The following is a 14,162-nucleotide window of genomic DNA, read 5'->3' as shown; positions in this document are numbered from 1 at the left end:
TAAATCCTCATTTAGATTGGAGGATTGTGGAAGACTTCTCTGAGGAGGTGAGAGTCCTGGTTGAGGCAAGGTAAGAGCCAGTTTGGCTCATGGGGAGTGACACAGGCAAAGGGGAACAGCTTGGGGAAAATCTGGCCCTTGTAGCTGACACACTCAGGTGGAGGGCAGGAAATGTGCTGAGAGGAGGCTGGAGAAGGATCACAGGGCCTTCTAGGTCCTGGTAAGAATCAAGATTTCATCTAAAGTGCAGTGGGAAGACACTGAAGTGTGTTAAGGAGGAAATGACATGATCTGATGTAAAAGGGTGATTCAGACAGCTGCATGGAGAATGGAGCTGTGAGGGCAAGAGTGAAAGCTGGGGCAATCCGGACATTTTTCAGTCATTAAGACGGGACTAGGGTGGCGGTGGAGGTGCAGAAAAATGGACGGATACATTTTGGAAAAAGAAATGTTTGGAATTGGTAAATGGATTGGATATGGAGAGGGGGAGGTGGGAATATGCAAGGGTATCTCCCAGATTTCTGGCATAGGTATGCATGCATGCCACTCAACAGATCCTAGAACACATGAGGTTGTAAGAGCCCTATCATTTGGGAAAGGTCAAACAGGATTGGTCTGAATCCAGCTGTGCAGGGGCAGCAGGGGGATTCAGCTGTCCTCTTGCTCTGCCTAGTGCAGAGAGCTTATACCTGTCACAGCACCCAAGCAGGGATTCTGGTTCTCCCATAATGGGGCCCTTACTGTGTCCCTTCCCCCAGAGGACAAGGCTCTAAAGAACCTCTGTGAACTCCAGCATGCCACTAGGGGGAGCATGGCCTGCATTCTGTTCCTGGTCTGTGGGGCTTTTTGAAGTTTGCATTACTTTAGAGTCCGACTTGTGTCTTCAGCCCTGGTCCTGGCCCGTCACAGTGCTTAGAAGAATGCCTGACATATGGTAGGTGCTGGATAAATATTTGTTGGTGCTAATACTGTAACTGAGTATTAGCTTGTTGTAGAAGTGGATGGGCATCACCTCTTCTTAGTGTGGGTACTTGGAAGTGGAGGGTCAGGAGGAGAGCAAAGGGATGCCTGTTGGGAATGGGAAGGGGAGAAGTTCAGTGACTTGATGGTGTTCCACTTGTCATTTCATTCAGTCTTTCTTTGCAGACATGGGGAACTAGGGCCTTTGAAGGATTCCCGAGCTGGTGTTTGGGTCAGGTCGGGCTTCTGTAGTGGGAAATTGGACCTGACCGTTTTGAAGCTCTGATTGCTTCACTAAAGCCATAGTGCCCACCACTTAGGATTTATTTCCTGTTGGATTTTCTAACACTTTCCCTACCTTAGCTTCTGACATATATTTACTTTTTAAACTCAAGTCAATTAAAATCTTATTTTGATAATTTTGTGATATATCAGAGGTCAATAAAAGTCAAAAGGATTCTATAAAGGATCGCTGCATTAAAGATTCCATCAGGACCTCACTGGCAGTGTTTTTGGAAAGCAGCATTGAAAAATCTCTTACTTGGGGCACCTGGGTGGCTCAGTTGGTTAAGCATCTGACTTTGGCTCAGGTCATGATCTTGTTGTTCATGAGTTTGAGCCCCACATCAGGCTCTGTGCTGACAGCTCAGAGCCTGGAGCCTACTTCAGATTCTGTGTCTTCTTCTCTCTCTGCCCCTCCCCCGCTTGTGCTCTGTCTCTCTCTTTCAAAAAATAAACCAACATTAAATTAAAAAAAAAGAAAGAAAAAGAAAAATCTCTTCTTTAAGCCTCGGTGTTCTCCTCTTGGAGAGATAACAGAGGCCCTGGGTTTTGTTTGTCTGTATGTGGTGAAAACAGTAGAGATGAATGAAGTTCTTAGCTCAGTGCCCGACTTAAGGAGAATGCTTTTACATAGTCATCTCTTTTATGCCCATCCCAGCCCTATCAGTTGCCCATGGGACAGGTTTCATAGGTAGAAACTGGGAGGGTAGGTGACTTGCCCAAGGTCACATGGCTAGTTAATGGTGGAACCAGATACTGCCAAGGTCTTCTGACCCCCTGCTCCACCTGGTTTCCCTGCAGCCTTTCTGCTTACTACACAAAAGAAAGTTGAAAAGCTTCTGTACTCTTTCTAGATCTGTTATTTTCTGGTTCTGTGATCTGGGGCAAGTCATTTGACCTCTCTTTCAGATTTTCATCTCAATCTGTTAAATTAGATTTAATAACCTGTGATAATAGCAGTCCTAACTTTCAGGTCAGTTGTGTTGAACAGATGAGTCAAGATTTCTGAGAGTACTTTGAAAAAGTGTAAGGTAAATTATAGCTACAGGGCAAGACTTTTCCCTCTAATCTGTGTATCATTACCTTCTACAGCTCATAGATGCTATCATACAGTCTTCAGGCCAACAGAATGGTAGTCAGGTCTAATTCACAATGACTCAGAAAGATTCTCTGCCTTCCTCCTTGTATCTCAATACTGGCTATCAAAAAAGTTGTTAGTTTTTAAGATCAGATGGTAGTGTGCTTTAGTGGAAGGACACTGGACTAAAGAACAATGGACTGGCCTCTACTAGTTCTTTGACGGCCTAACTCACTAGCTGTGTAACTGTGGACTGAACATTTGATCTCTCTGAGCCTCAGTTTTCCCATGTATAAAATGGTAATAATATTGCTCAGTGTATTTCAGAAGGTTTGAGGGTCAGACAAAATAGTGCATATAATAGAAGGTCATGGGGCGCCTGCGTGGCTCAGTTGGTTGAGCATCCAACTGAGCTTGATCTCAGCTCGGGTCATGATCCCAGGGTTGCGGGATCACAAAGAAGAAATATACATGGGGGGATTGAATTGAGAGGGCCTGCTGTGTCCTAGACACTGTGCTGGCTCTTGGACAAAAATGATAGTATCCCTGGCTGTGACAGCAGCTCACAGACATCCAGGGGCTTTAGCTGCAGGTCTTGAGCAGGGCAGAGAGATGAGGTTGTGTTTGTATCTTGTTTGTTGCTTCTGCTATGACTCTGGACTTGTCTGGGACTCTTACTGGTCCTGACCTGGTGTCTTTCCTCTCTGTTGCAGGAAGATGAGAGACTGCTTGGGTATCAGCAATAGTACCATGAGTCCCTGCACTGGTTAAAGCCATCGCCACAACCTGGGCAGGCAGCAAGGTAAGTGGAGAGGCCAGTCCAGGCGAGCTCCTGGGATGTGAATACATTTCCGCCTCAAGTGCTGCCCGGAAAATCCCAAGTGCACAAACAAGTCAAGGCAATGCATCTGGGTCCTCCTACCCACACTCCAGGACCCAGAGGAAGGGCTTGCTTCCCCTCCCAAGTGCTCCAGCTAGCTCCCTCCCTGCTGGCCAGGCTTCTTCCAAGTTTAAAAAAAAAAAAAAATGAGACACTAGAGGGGAGGAAAACAAGTCCACTCACTGTCTTTCCCTTCTCCCATCTTAACTGTTCAAGCAAGTTCCCAGGAGCTGCCCAGAGCTCTTGTTTGACTGGAAGGGAGGTAGGAGGAGTGGAATGTGTGCAAAACCCGAGCTGATCAAAAGACAGTGCTGTTTCATGGAAGCCTCCCAGAACTGAGAGCGGGAGAGAAGGGGGGGTGGAGGGGGAGAGAGGAGAGGAGACAGACAGAGAGAGAGAAAGAGAGAGAGAGAGAGAGAGAGAGAGCGCGAGCGCGAGCGCACAAGCGAGAGCAGGAGAGAGAGAGCAAGCCAGAGCACAGAGCACGCTGGCTGGCGAGAACAGGGTCTCCATGACAACTGGCCTGGCCGGCTAGAAGTGCTCTGCTCATTTGGCTGGAAGGAGCGCCACGAAAGGTCAGAGGAAGGAGCTGTGGGAAGCTCGCAGCAGGTATCGGAGCTTAAGAGAGTGGATTTTGGGGCCCCGGGCTCCCTTACAGACTGTGGTGTGAGCCAAACTCTGCCGAGAATGGAGTGGGCAGGAAAGCACCGGGACTTTCAGGTAAGGTCAGCTCCGGCTTGGATTGTTTTTTCTCCTTTCCTGGCCATAGTCTTGGGCTGTTTTCTGGGAGGCAGGGATAAGTCTGTACTCTCTGCTCAGGGTTTGGGGCTCAGGAATGATGTCATGCTCCAACAGTTGGATTCTATTAGCTTAAGGAGGAGGGAAACAGCCAATTTTCTTGACTTTGCAAATCTAGCTGATCTCACTCTTGCTGAACCTGAGGTGTTTAGACTTTTCTGTAGAAATCATCATCTTGTATTTAGCACAAAGGCTTAGGATATTTTACAGAAACAGTTTTTTTTTTGTATAGAAAAAGCAAGTTATCATCATTCCAGCATTGTGTTTGGAGTTCCTACGTGGAAACTCCAGTGTCTTTTGAGTGGCTTGGTTTGTTCTAGTGAACACTGTCTGTTTTGTCTCTTGGTGTTGCTATGTCTGACCTGTAGTGAAAAAAGGAAAAAGCTCCAATTAACTCAGCTAGGAGCTTGTGGTGAGTTCCCAGTCTCTGGAGCAGTTATTAGGACAGAGGGACCGTCTTAGGGATATCTGAGCTAGGGTCACTCTCTTCGTTTCTCCCTCAGGTAACTTGGAAAGAAGCAAGCTGTCCTCCTTCATTAATAAGGCCCATCACAGGCTTTGCTAAAGGAGGCTGGCAGGTGTGTGTGTGTTTTGGGCTGGGGGTGGGGGCTGTGAAGAGGTTTCCTATACAGATATCTCTGAGTGAGCTCTCAGTGGTGGCTGCTACTAGGTTGCCTGTGAAGACATGAGGCACGAGGTTGTGGTTGTGGAGACACAGTACTGAGGTACTGTGATGGATTCTTCAGGTTAATATTTTAACCAAATCTCAGAGCACGCACTGTCCACACCGTGCATTCCTGTTTTGTTTGCCCTATGCTTTGGTGAAACTTGTTCTGTCCCAGGGGAGTGGTGTGTGCTAAGCTCAGTGTGGCCTAGGAGAGGAGATCCTTCCAGAAAGGCACCTTTATAGGTGATGGTGTAGTTAGGTTCTCAGTGATCTTATTTGGAGCATTAATGCAGCAGACACTCCCTGCAGTGGAGACTTATCAGGAGATGTGCTTCCGCTTCAGCCATGTTACATCTCAAACTTACTGCTGGGCCTTAGGGAACATTGTGGATGCCTCTGGTTTCTCTGTGGGTTGAGGGAACAGCTGCTGTCCTGGCTCTTCGGTTTTTCTTCTTGAACTTTTTGAACAGAATGTCTTTTGTATTCTGGCAGACAATGAGGGGGCCTTCTGATTAACTTCGGGTCAGCTTGCCAGTAAAAGCACTGACCATGTCCCCAGTTTGGGCTCCCTGATTGTATACATGTATGCATCAGTATTGTGGCCTGAGGGTCCACAAGGGTGAACTCCGTGGCCCTGGACCTCAGATGGGCCACTGCTATAGTGATGCCTCCTTTTAATACACTCCCAGTGATCCTCCGCTTAGTTGAAACCTCTGTTTTGTTGGAAGCATATGGCATTGCACTGTTGGTTGGGATTTAAATTTGGGGGTGTGAGGAGGAGGCCTCTCTGAGTCAGTGGGCAGTGCAAATCCAGAATCCCACTTTTCTACTCAAGTGGCTGTGGTTGGGGTTCCTCTAACTTTATCACCCCCACACATGTGAAGAAGGTGAGCAGGTGGTCATTCTTTTGATGTAGCAGAATGAGTACTGGATTTGAGGTGAGGAGACTTAGGTCCATGGTCAGGTTCTGCTACTTGCCATCAAGGTGGCCATGGGCAAGACCATTAACCTATGTGACCTTTAGATTTATTAGCTCTGAGATGAGAGATAATGATATAACTACTTTAACAGGTCTGTTGGGAGGAACAAAAATGAGGTAATTTCCGTGAAAGTGGGGCACCTAGGTGGTGCAGTCAGTTAAGTGTCCGACTCTTGATCTCCGCTGAGGTCATGATGTCACAGTTTGTGAGTTTGAGCCCTGCATCAGGCTCTGTGCTGATGGCATGGAGTTGGCTCGGGATTCTGTCTCTCCTTCTGCCTGCCCCTCCCCAACTTGTACTCTCTCTCTCTCTCTTTCTCTCAAAATAAATAAGCTTAAAACAATTTCTATGAAAGTAATTTTAAGCAAGTCAAGTCCTGTAAAATGTGAGATGTTGTGAATTAAAGCTTGAATGACGGCCCCATTCTCTTCTGGAAAGGCATTTTGCCTCTCTGTTCTGGTTTCCCAATTTATAAAGTGCCCTATTCTTTTGTGCATTTATAAATAAAAATGAGAAAAAACCTTTAAAAAGTCCTTCGAGATATTAAAGGAAATAAATGATGCTTTCTTTGGGAAATAGAAGAGTGATGTTCACTGCAGGTTTGAGCCTCATAAATGATGCTTCAGAGATGAAGCTTTCTTTGCTTAGGTTACCCGACTCATGTGTTTAGTATAGAAGAGAAGGATTCGAAGAGACCCTTCGCTTTTCCAGTGTCCCACAGCTAACTACCTGGCAGTTATGGTATACATTTCAGTAGCTGGAAGAGAGGCTTCTGATTGTCAGGGCTGGTTCCCTCATTCTGCTAGCTGGGTTCTGGGTCTGAAAGACAGGGTTTAACCGGCAGGCAGAGTTATCACTCTGAAAGGCTCCTTGGGGGCTGGGCAGCTCTTTCAGGAACCTGTATGGCTACAGCTTAGAGGGAAACAAGAAAGAAATGAGGAAGTGGGAATTTCAAGGGCAGAGATTCTTGATATGCATTGGGACTATGCCAAGGAACAGAAAAGCAGGGGTGGGGAGACTTCAGGAAAGGGCACCCAGATCTGTTCTCAGGGAGTGTGTAGGGCTCATGGCATGCCAGGTGGGAACACAGGGAGAGACCTGGCCCCCCATTTGGCAGCCTCAGCTTTTGTAGCAGGACAGGGCAAGCTTCCATGCCCTGGAGTAGGCTCTGGGAAGAAGCCCCTGGGAAGACCCTGAGGAGACAGATCTGTTATTGTTTAACAACAGAGCCTTTTTTCAGGTGAATCCATCATAGTAGCCTCTCAGGCCCGACAGAGAAGTGGTCCCAGAGAAGTGGTCCGTAGCTTAGATTGGGGCTGCAGCTGGTTCCCACTTCTGCTCAGTCCAGCTTCCCAGAGGTGAGTCACACATTGGATGGATCCCTCCATATTCTTTAAGGATTAAAAAGTAACGTTCCTGTTCTCACTCCCTCTCTCCCCCTTCCTCTACTGCCCTTCCTACATACTCTCCGTCTGGGCTCCCTCTCTCTAAAATTAGAATAATCAGTTACCCAAGGAAGTTGAAACTTTGAAATGCCTTCGAGGACAGGCCTAGGGCATCCTGAATTCTGCTGGCTCTACCCTGTCCCTGGAATGGAGGGTGTGGGTTTACAGTATGCAGGGGTGCCTCTGACTCCAGATATCTTGGCAACACTGCTGAGTTATAAGTAAGAGAAGCTGTGCTCCGTGTCTACCTAATCTGATTCTAAGAACTACTTTGGGGAGGACCACGGGGAGGAGGTGGAAGGGTCAGAGTCTGGGACTGCCAGAACACCTCCCTGCAGGCAGGTGGGGCTGAGAGACTGAAGAGCATGTCTTCTTGTTGCTTCTCTTTGTCTGTTATGTGTCACTGTCCTGGAGTCTCCTGATTTCCAGTGTTGGGCCCAAGAGAGTTTGCCGAGGCAGTCAAGCGAAGAGAATGTGTATCTGAGCCTATAGGAGTCCAGGCAGCCGCCCTGCAGAGTGTTGGCTTGGCCTCCCTTCTGAGCCTTTACATTAGCTTGGAAGAAGAGGGTGTTTAGGGTGGACAGGGGTGGGGGAGGGGGAAATCTGCTGGCAGATAATTGAGTTCTTTGAGTTAGAGTAACCATGGAAAGTGGAGAAGGGGCCAGGAGGGCATGAAAGAAAAAAAAAAAATTACCATCTGGCATAGTCTGCAGAGAATTCTCTATAAAGCCTAAGGGAGAACTTGCATTAGTGAGTGCCTTCTCCTGGGGATGGGGAGGGAGATTCTGAGCATCTATTTTTGGCTTGGGAGGAGGCACTGTGTGCATCTATCTCAGTAGGTGGGTGCAGTAAAATGCTGGGTGCATCTATCTTAGGGGAATATGCTGCATAATATTGCCTGATAGGAAAATCCCCAGTGTCTCTGTTTCCACCTGTAAGACCTAGAAAACTTGCCTGTGTGTATTTGTGTGTTGAGGGGAGAGGAGGATGTTAAATGAGTTTAGACCTCATTGTAGGATTTCTCCAAAGATCCCTTCTCTTAGTATTTCTGGCTCGGATATACTGTTCTTGAAGGGCTATTGAAATGATCACAATATTCTCATCTAAAAACTGCCTATATGTTAGATTGCACTGTATCTATAAAAGGTGAATTATATATGCAATTAGGGTATGAAGGCTTCTTAATGAAAGCTGACCTGTTCTAAGTGTTTGTCGTATAAACCACCCATTTCTCAAAGATACAGACTCCTCTTCTGTGTGACTTGTCTCTGAAGGGGTTTGTATATGAGCTAGAGATTGACTAATGAGAAGCAGTACAGTGAATGAAGGACTGTTTGACCCTGGGGAAAATGAAATGAACTGGGAGTTAGGGGAGACAAGATCTGAAGCAGTAGGAAAACTAGAAGGAAACAGGAGAAAGGCCCTGGGCAAGGGGACTGGGGAAAGGTAGTTCTGAGGGGAAGCAGGGGAGATAGAAGGTAGTTCTTGGGCTGCTCTAGGAGGCCTTTACAATTTAGCAGAAGGCTGGCCTGTCCCCGGGGGACCCAATGAGACAGCGTTGTGTCCTGGGAGGCCGGCATTGGAGTTGACACCCCTGTTCATTGCTCTTGGGCTCAGAGGCATCTCTGGTACCCATATGCCCTCTTAGTCTGTTCACCCATTTTGTCAGTGAATACAGAGTGGCTAAGCCAAGGGCTGGGGAGGGTCTAGATAGTAGCAAGTGAGGGACTTATCCCATATATATATTATGTTAGATGTTGTATTGTAGTTATTTCCTCCCCAAAGTGAGCCTCTGTGTGTTCGACTAAGAAAGAAGAAACAAAGACCCGCTGAAGTTTGGCGTTTTGCAGGTAGGGTTAATGATCATCTCATGCGTTAGGCTGGGAAGAAGGAGGAATAGCCAACTCTTAGACTCTGATGTGAAGTACTGTTTGAATGATGGACGAAAGCCAACTATAAAGGACTGGAAATATGAGGAGGGAGAGGGTTCTAGGTCTCTGTTGAAGTTTCTCTGAGAGTGTCAGTGAATTGGGTGTGGGAGGATAGGAAAAGGGAAAGGGAAAAATTGGAAAGAAAACTATATAGTCAGCTAGTTTTCAGAACTCTTTAGCCTTGTTAGAGGAAGTGAATTTTGGTGTGCTCACTTACGTCTTGGAACACAGCTCCCTGATGGAGTTCTGACAGCTAAATATCATAGATTGCTTCTAAATGAATCAACCTGCAATGTGTTTGTTCAGCTCTCAGTGACTCTTGATGCTCAGTGCGTGTGTGGTGGAATGGACCACTTGCACTTACTGTGAGTGTCTCAGTGCAGCAAGGTGTGGTAACGAAGAGCTGGTGCCCAAGGGTCTTACATGCCTAGGTTTAGAACCTGCCATTACAGTTACTGGCTGTGTGACCTTGGACAAGTTGTTTAATCTCCCTGAGCCTCCCTTTTCTGTGAGGCATCTGTGAAATGTATAATAGTAGTACTTAGCTTGTTAGCATTGTGCCAAGGAGTGAATGAAATGACACCTGTAAGGCTCTCAGCCAGTGCCTGGCACCTAGTAAAGGTTCGGTGCTTTCCATTATCATTATCAACTTAGTGCAGCATTTTGAAGAGTACAGCAGGCGTCTCTCTCTTTTTTTTTTTTTCAAAGATTTATTTCGAGAGAGAGAGAGAGAGAGAGAGAGAGAGAGTGAGAAGGGGGAGGGGCAGAGGAAGAGGGAGAGAGAGAATCCCAAGCAGCCCCCACGCTGTCAGCACACAGCCTGATGTGGGGTTCAATCTTACAAATCGTGAAATCATGACCTGAGTTGAAACCAAGAAGTTTCGACTGAGCCGCCCAGGTGTCCCTATACTTTGCATTTTATTCACCTTTCTGACACCTGGGGAGAGTCTCCACAGTGGTCCTTCTCACCCCAGCTTCAGAGGCTCTGCTTTACCCTCCTGTAGGATGCATACCCTTCACTGTCATGACAGACTAGAACTGCTTCTTGCCAGTTGCTTCCTGGCAGCCTGCCCAGTCAGGGCCCTAGGTCCTCCTTCCCCCAACATTGGCCGCCCTTCACAAGCTGCTGTTGGTCCTTCTACTTCCATGAATCCTACCTGTGTATCCTTTAAGACCCTTTGCAGCCAGCTCTGGAAGCTTGTAGTCTGTCTCGTCCTCTTAACTATCTGTGGATCTCTGGCGAGTTAACCTTTGTAAACCTTAGTGTCTGCATCTGTAAATTGGGAATAATCTTACTCCTTTCAAAGGTTTGTTGTAAGGGTTAAATGAGTTAATTTTTTTAAATAATTTTTTTAAATGTTTACTTATTTGGGGGGGAGGGGCAGAGAGAGAGGGAGACACAGAATGTGAAGCAGGCTCTGAGCTGTCAGCATCGAGCCTGATGTGGGACTTGAATCCATGAACCATGAGATCATGACCTGAGCTAAAGTCGGATACTTAACCTTCTGAGCCACCCAGGTGCACCAAATTAGTGAATTTATATAGAGCACTTAGCTTAGTTGCTGGCACAAATATGCTTTCAGTAATTGTTAGCTGTAATTGTTGTTTGAGAACTGTCTCTCCTGTGAGTTCCTCGGCCTCCATATAGCAGTACAGAGAGCCCTGGCCAGGTGGTCAGCAGATCTGAGCTTTAGTCCTGGCTCTGTTGGTGACTTTTGGGTGACCTTGGGGAAGTAACCTTGGCTTCTCTAGGCTTCAGTTTCCTCTTCTAGAAAGTGGGGGGTTTAGATACAGTGTTTTCATTGACATTTTGACTTGACTCTTAAATGCATATGTCTTGTCTTTCCAACTAGATTCCCTGAAGTTCTATAAAATTATTCCCCAAATTGGCCAACATATATTGCTTATGCTTAAAAAATATTTGCATAGCTTTTTTTTTTTTTTTTAATCCTATCAGCTGGATTCTAGAAAGCATTTGACTTGGTTCTCATAACTTGGAGCCTGGAATCTTGCTCTCAGATGCACAGGGCTTGGTTGTAACAACGTGCAAAGAGGTTCCAGCCTTTAGTAAGTTAGAAAATCTACCAGGTTAGTAAGAAAGGAGGTGGGTTTCACTTGGTGCTCCTGGGGAAATTTTGGTTGACAGATGTTTAGGGTACTTATTTGTTCTGCTGTATAGACTCAGATCAGCTTTGTGAATAAGTACTGCCATCACTATTTCCTTCTCTCTGTGGAGAAAAATGTCAGTGTTTCCTTCAGGGTTTGAAGCGAGCCATTGGTGCTCAAAGAAAAACCTGTGTGTTACGAGAAGAGCTGTCTAATGAAAGAGTGACATTTAGAGCCTGGGCTCCGGAGGCAGACAGTAGGGGTTCATATTCTGGTTCTGCTACTTACTAGTTCTGAGATCTTGGGTAAGTTATGGAGCCTGTCCATGCCCCAGCTCCTTTTCTGTGAAACAGAAGTGCTAATTGTATTATTTTGTAGTGTTGTGGTGAGGCCTAAGTGTCATGTGCTTAGCATAGTACCTTGTATCTGATGCTGAATGAAATGTGAGCAATTACTGTTATATATCTTATTACCTTGTAAGCCAAGCAGAGTTTGTTTCCGAATGGTTGGTTTGTCTGGTTTGTTCTGCTGAGAAATGTGGAGCGATGTTCCCTTGCTCCATGTTTTGGGCAGACATCTAGTATCAGCAGAGCAGTAATAAGTGTCCTGCAATCAGTACATAGATTGTAGCTCTTGTACTTTGCTTTTGTAAAGAAATATATAAACCAGAAAGAGAATCTGAGCCAAAAGAGCATGTAGGTTTAAAGGACCCTTTTTGATGAGTAACACATGTTATATGGCACTGGAGTTAGGGGCATGGCAGAACCCTGGGTAAAAGAGGAAGATGGGAAGTGGGATGACAGAAAGTAGAGCTAGGTAATGAAGAGTGGCAAGTATCTCTGAGCAAGTGGGAGTAGCTATGACAGTAAGCCCCACTGAGAAGCTTTATCTTCCCTGTAGGTACGTTGACTCCTCAGCCCCAGGTGAGACTTGCCCCCACACCCCACAGTGCTCACTCAGATGGATCTCAGAGGAATGGTGGATTGGGATGAGGCGGCTCTAATCTGTTCCTAACTAGAATGAGTAGCATGAGTAGCTCGGTGTGTCTTATCTACAAGTATAATTATAAAGAGATTTCCTTTTCCAGCTGTAAGAAACAGGAACTTTTGCTGCCAAACTTAGCAGCATGTTTTAAGTCCTTCAAATCTCCTCTGAGTGCTACCAAAGCTCTCAGCTTTGTTGTTATCTCTTGTTGAAATATAGCCTGGAAAGGTCATATCAACAGTGCCAATTTATGGGCCTGCTGAACCCAAGCAGGCCTAGGGCAGAATGGGGAGTTCCTGGGAGTAGGTGTTTCACAGATTTTCCCTTTGAGTTAGGCTGTTTATAATTTAAGGTTCTTTGTGCTTTAGAGAAGACCAAACTCTGAAGATTAGGGTCAAACATTGTATTTCTTCTGCAGTTTTACTTGTGTAGGCAGGCGCTCAGACTCTACAATAGCTCCCTGTATGGCTGGGAGAGGCTCAGCCTTGATGGGACTTACGGCTGCCAAAACCATGCCTGGCACTCCTTATAGGAGGTAAGTTTTCTTGGCACAAAGTTATGCCAGAATCCTTCACCCCATTTAGTTTATTAGCAGTTTTTGACCTATCGTGTGTTCTGAAGGGGTGATTAAAAGTGGCCAAGAGCACATGGTATAGAAACCACACATGGAGATTTTGCACTCATCTGAGGAGAAAAAGGTCAGATCTGTGTGTGCATATACAGTACTCTGTCACTTGGTAAAACAGATACAAATAGGGAAAGGAAACTAAAGAACTTAACTGACCCCAGCATCTATAAAGAAGCGTGGTACTTGAATGCCAGAGAAAAATACCTGGGACAGCTGAGGTGAACTTGGCGATGGCAGTGACCTTGGTTGGCAGTCTGTGACTTGACCAACTCAGCTGCTGTGTTCAGAGAATTGAGGCTTTGGAATCTAGGAAGGGAAGAGAGCACTGAAATTTTTTATTTTCTTTGCCTCCCTCTAACCCCCTGATTCACTCACCAGTCTGGGTTCAGAGCACATGGAAAGATTGCCAGATAAATTGCCGTTTTTGAAGTGATATGGGCAGCACTGTCCGTGTCTCTGTGTCTCTGTGTCTCTGGGTTTGAGTCCTCACTGCTGCTCAGGAGTGAGTTACTGCTCACCTGTGCTGGAAGAGCTGGCTGGGAGGAGACGGGTGGTAAAAAAGGCAGTGATGGTAGTAAGAAGCCATGGAGACAGTAACACCTCTGACATCATCCCAGGCCCTGAGAGTAGTTAATGTTTTGTCAGCAGGGGAGTTGGGATGACTGTGTTCCCCAAGAGTTTATTTCTCCTCAGCCTTAAAAAAATTAATTAAGAAATTAAAGTATAGTTAACATACAATGTTATGTTAGTTTCAGGTGTACAGCATAGCTATTTGACAATTCTATACATTACTCAGTGCTCACCACGCCAAGTAGTCACCATCTGTCACCACACAAGGATATTACAATATTAGTGAATATTTTCCCTATGCTGCACTTTTTATCTCCATGATGTATTTATTTTGTAACTGGGAACTTGTGCCTCTTAATCCCTCTTATCTATTTCACCCATTCCTCCACCTGCCCCCGCCTCTGGCAACCACCAGTTTATTCTCTGTATTTAAGAGTTTGTTTTTTGTTGTTGTATGTATGTTTGTTTGTTGCATTTTGTATATTCCACATATAAGTGAAATCGTATGGTATTTGTCTTCCTGTGTCTTATTTCACTTAGCACTATATGCTCTAGGTCTATTCATGTTGTCACAAATGCCAGGATCTCATTATTCTTTATGGCTGAGGAATATTCCAAAGCGTGTGTGTGTGTGTGTATGTGTGTACCATATCTTTATCTATTCATCTTTTGATGGACACTTGAGTTGCTTCTATATCTTGGCTATTGTAAATTGGGACAACCACTGTGGAAAACAGTATGGAAGGTCCTCAGAATTAAAAACGGAAATACCGGGGCGCCTGGGTGGCTCAGTCAGTTGAGCGTCCGACTTTGGCTCAGGTCATGATCTCATGGCTTATGGGTTTGAGCCCCG

At 45.8% G+C, this 14,162-nt stretch overlaps 1 protein-coding gene across 6 annotated transcripts in view; it reads left to right on the top strand.

Annotated features, from left to right (window-relative positions):
- Positions 1–14,162, top strand: part of DENND2B (DENN domain containing 2B) — a 178,809-nt gene that overhangs the window by 68,126 nt on the left and 96,521 nt on the right. For 4 of the 6 annotated variants that reach the window (XM_042904027.1, XM_042904024.1, XM_042904023.1 and 1 more), the window contains one exon: positions 3,034–3,122. The gene's annotated coding sequence lies outside the window, so the exon portion shown is untranslated. Of the gene's footprint in view, positions 1–3,033; positions 3,123–3,643; positions 3,921–6,885; positions 7,004–14,162 lie in introns of those variants that run through there. The other 2 variants (XM_042904025.1, XM_042904028.1) reach the window with 2 other exon arrangements.

The sequence above is a fragment of the Panthera leo genome, chromosome D1, assembly GCF_018350215.1.
Source record: "Panthera leo isolate Ple1 chromosome D1, P.leo_Ple1_pat1.1, whole genome shotgun sequence".
Taxonomy (NCBI): Eukaryota; Metazoa; Chordata; class Mammalia; order Carnivora; family Felidae; genus Panthera; species Panthera leo.
Note: the sequence above shows the minus strand (reverse complement) of the source record. Positions and strands in the feature narration are given on the sequence as shown.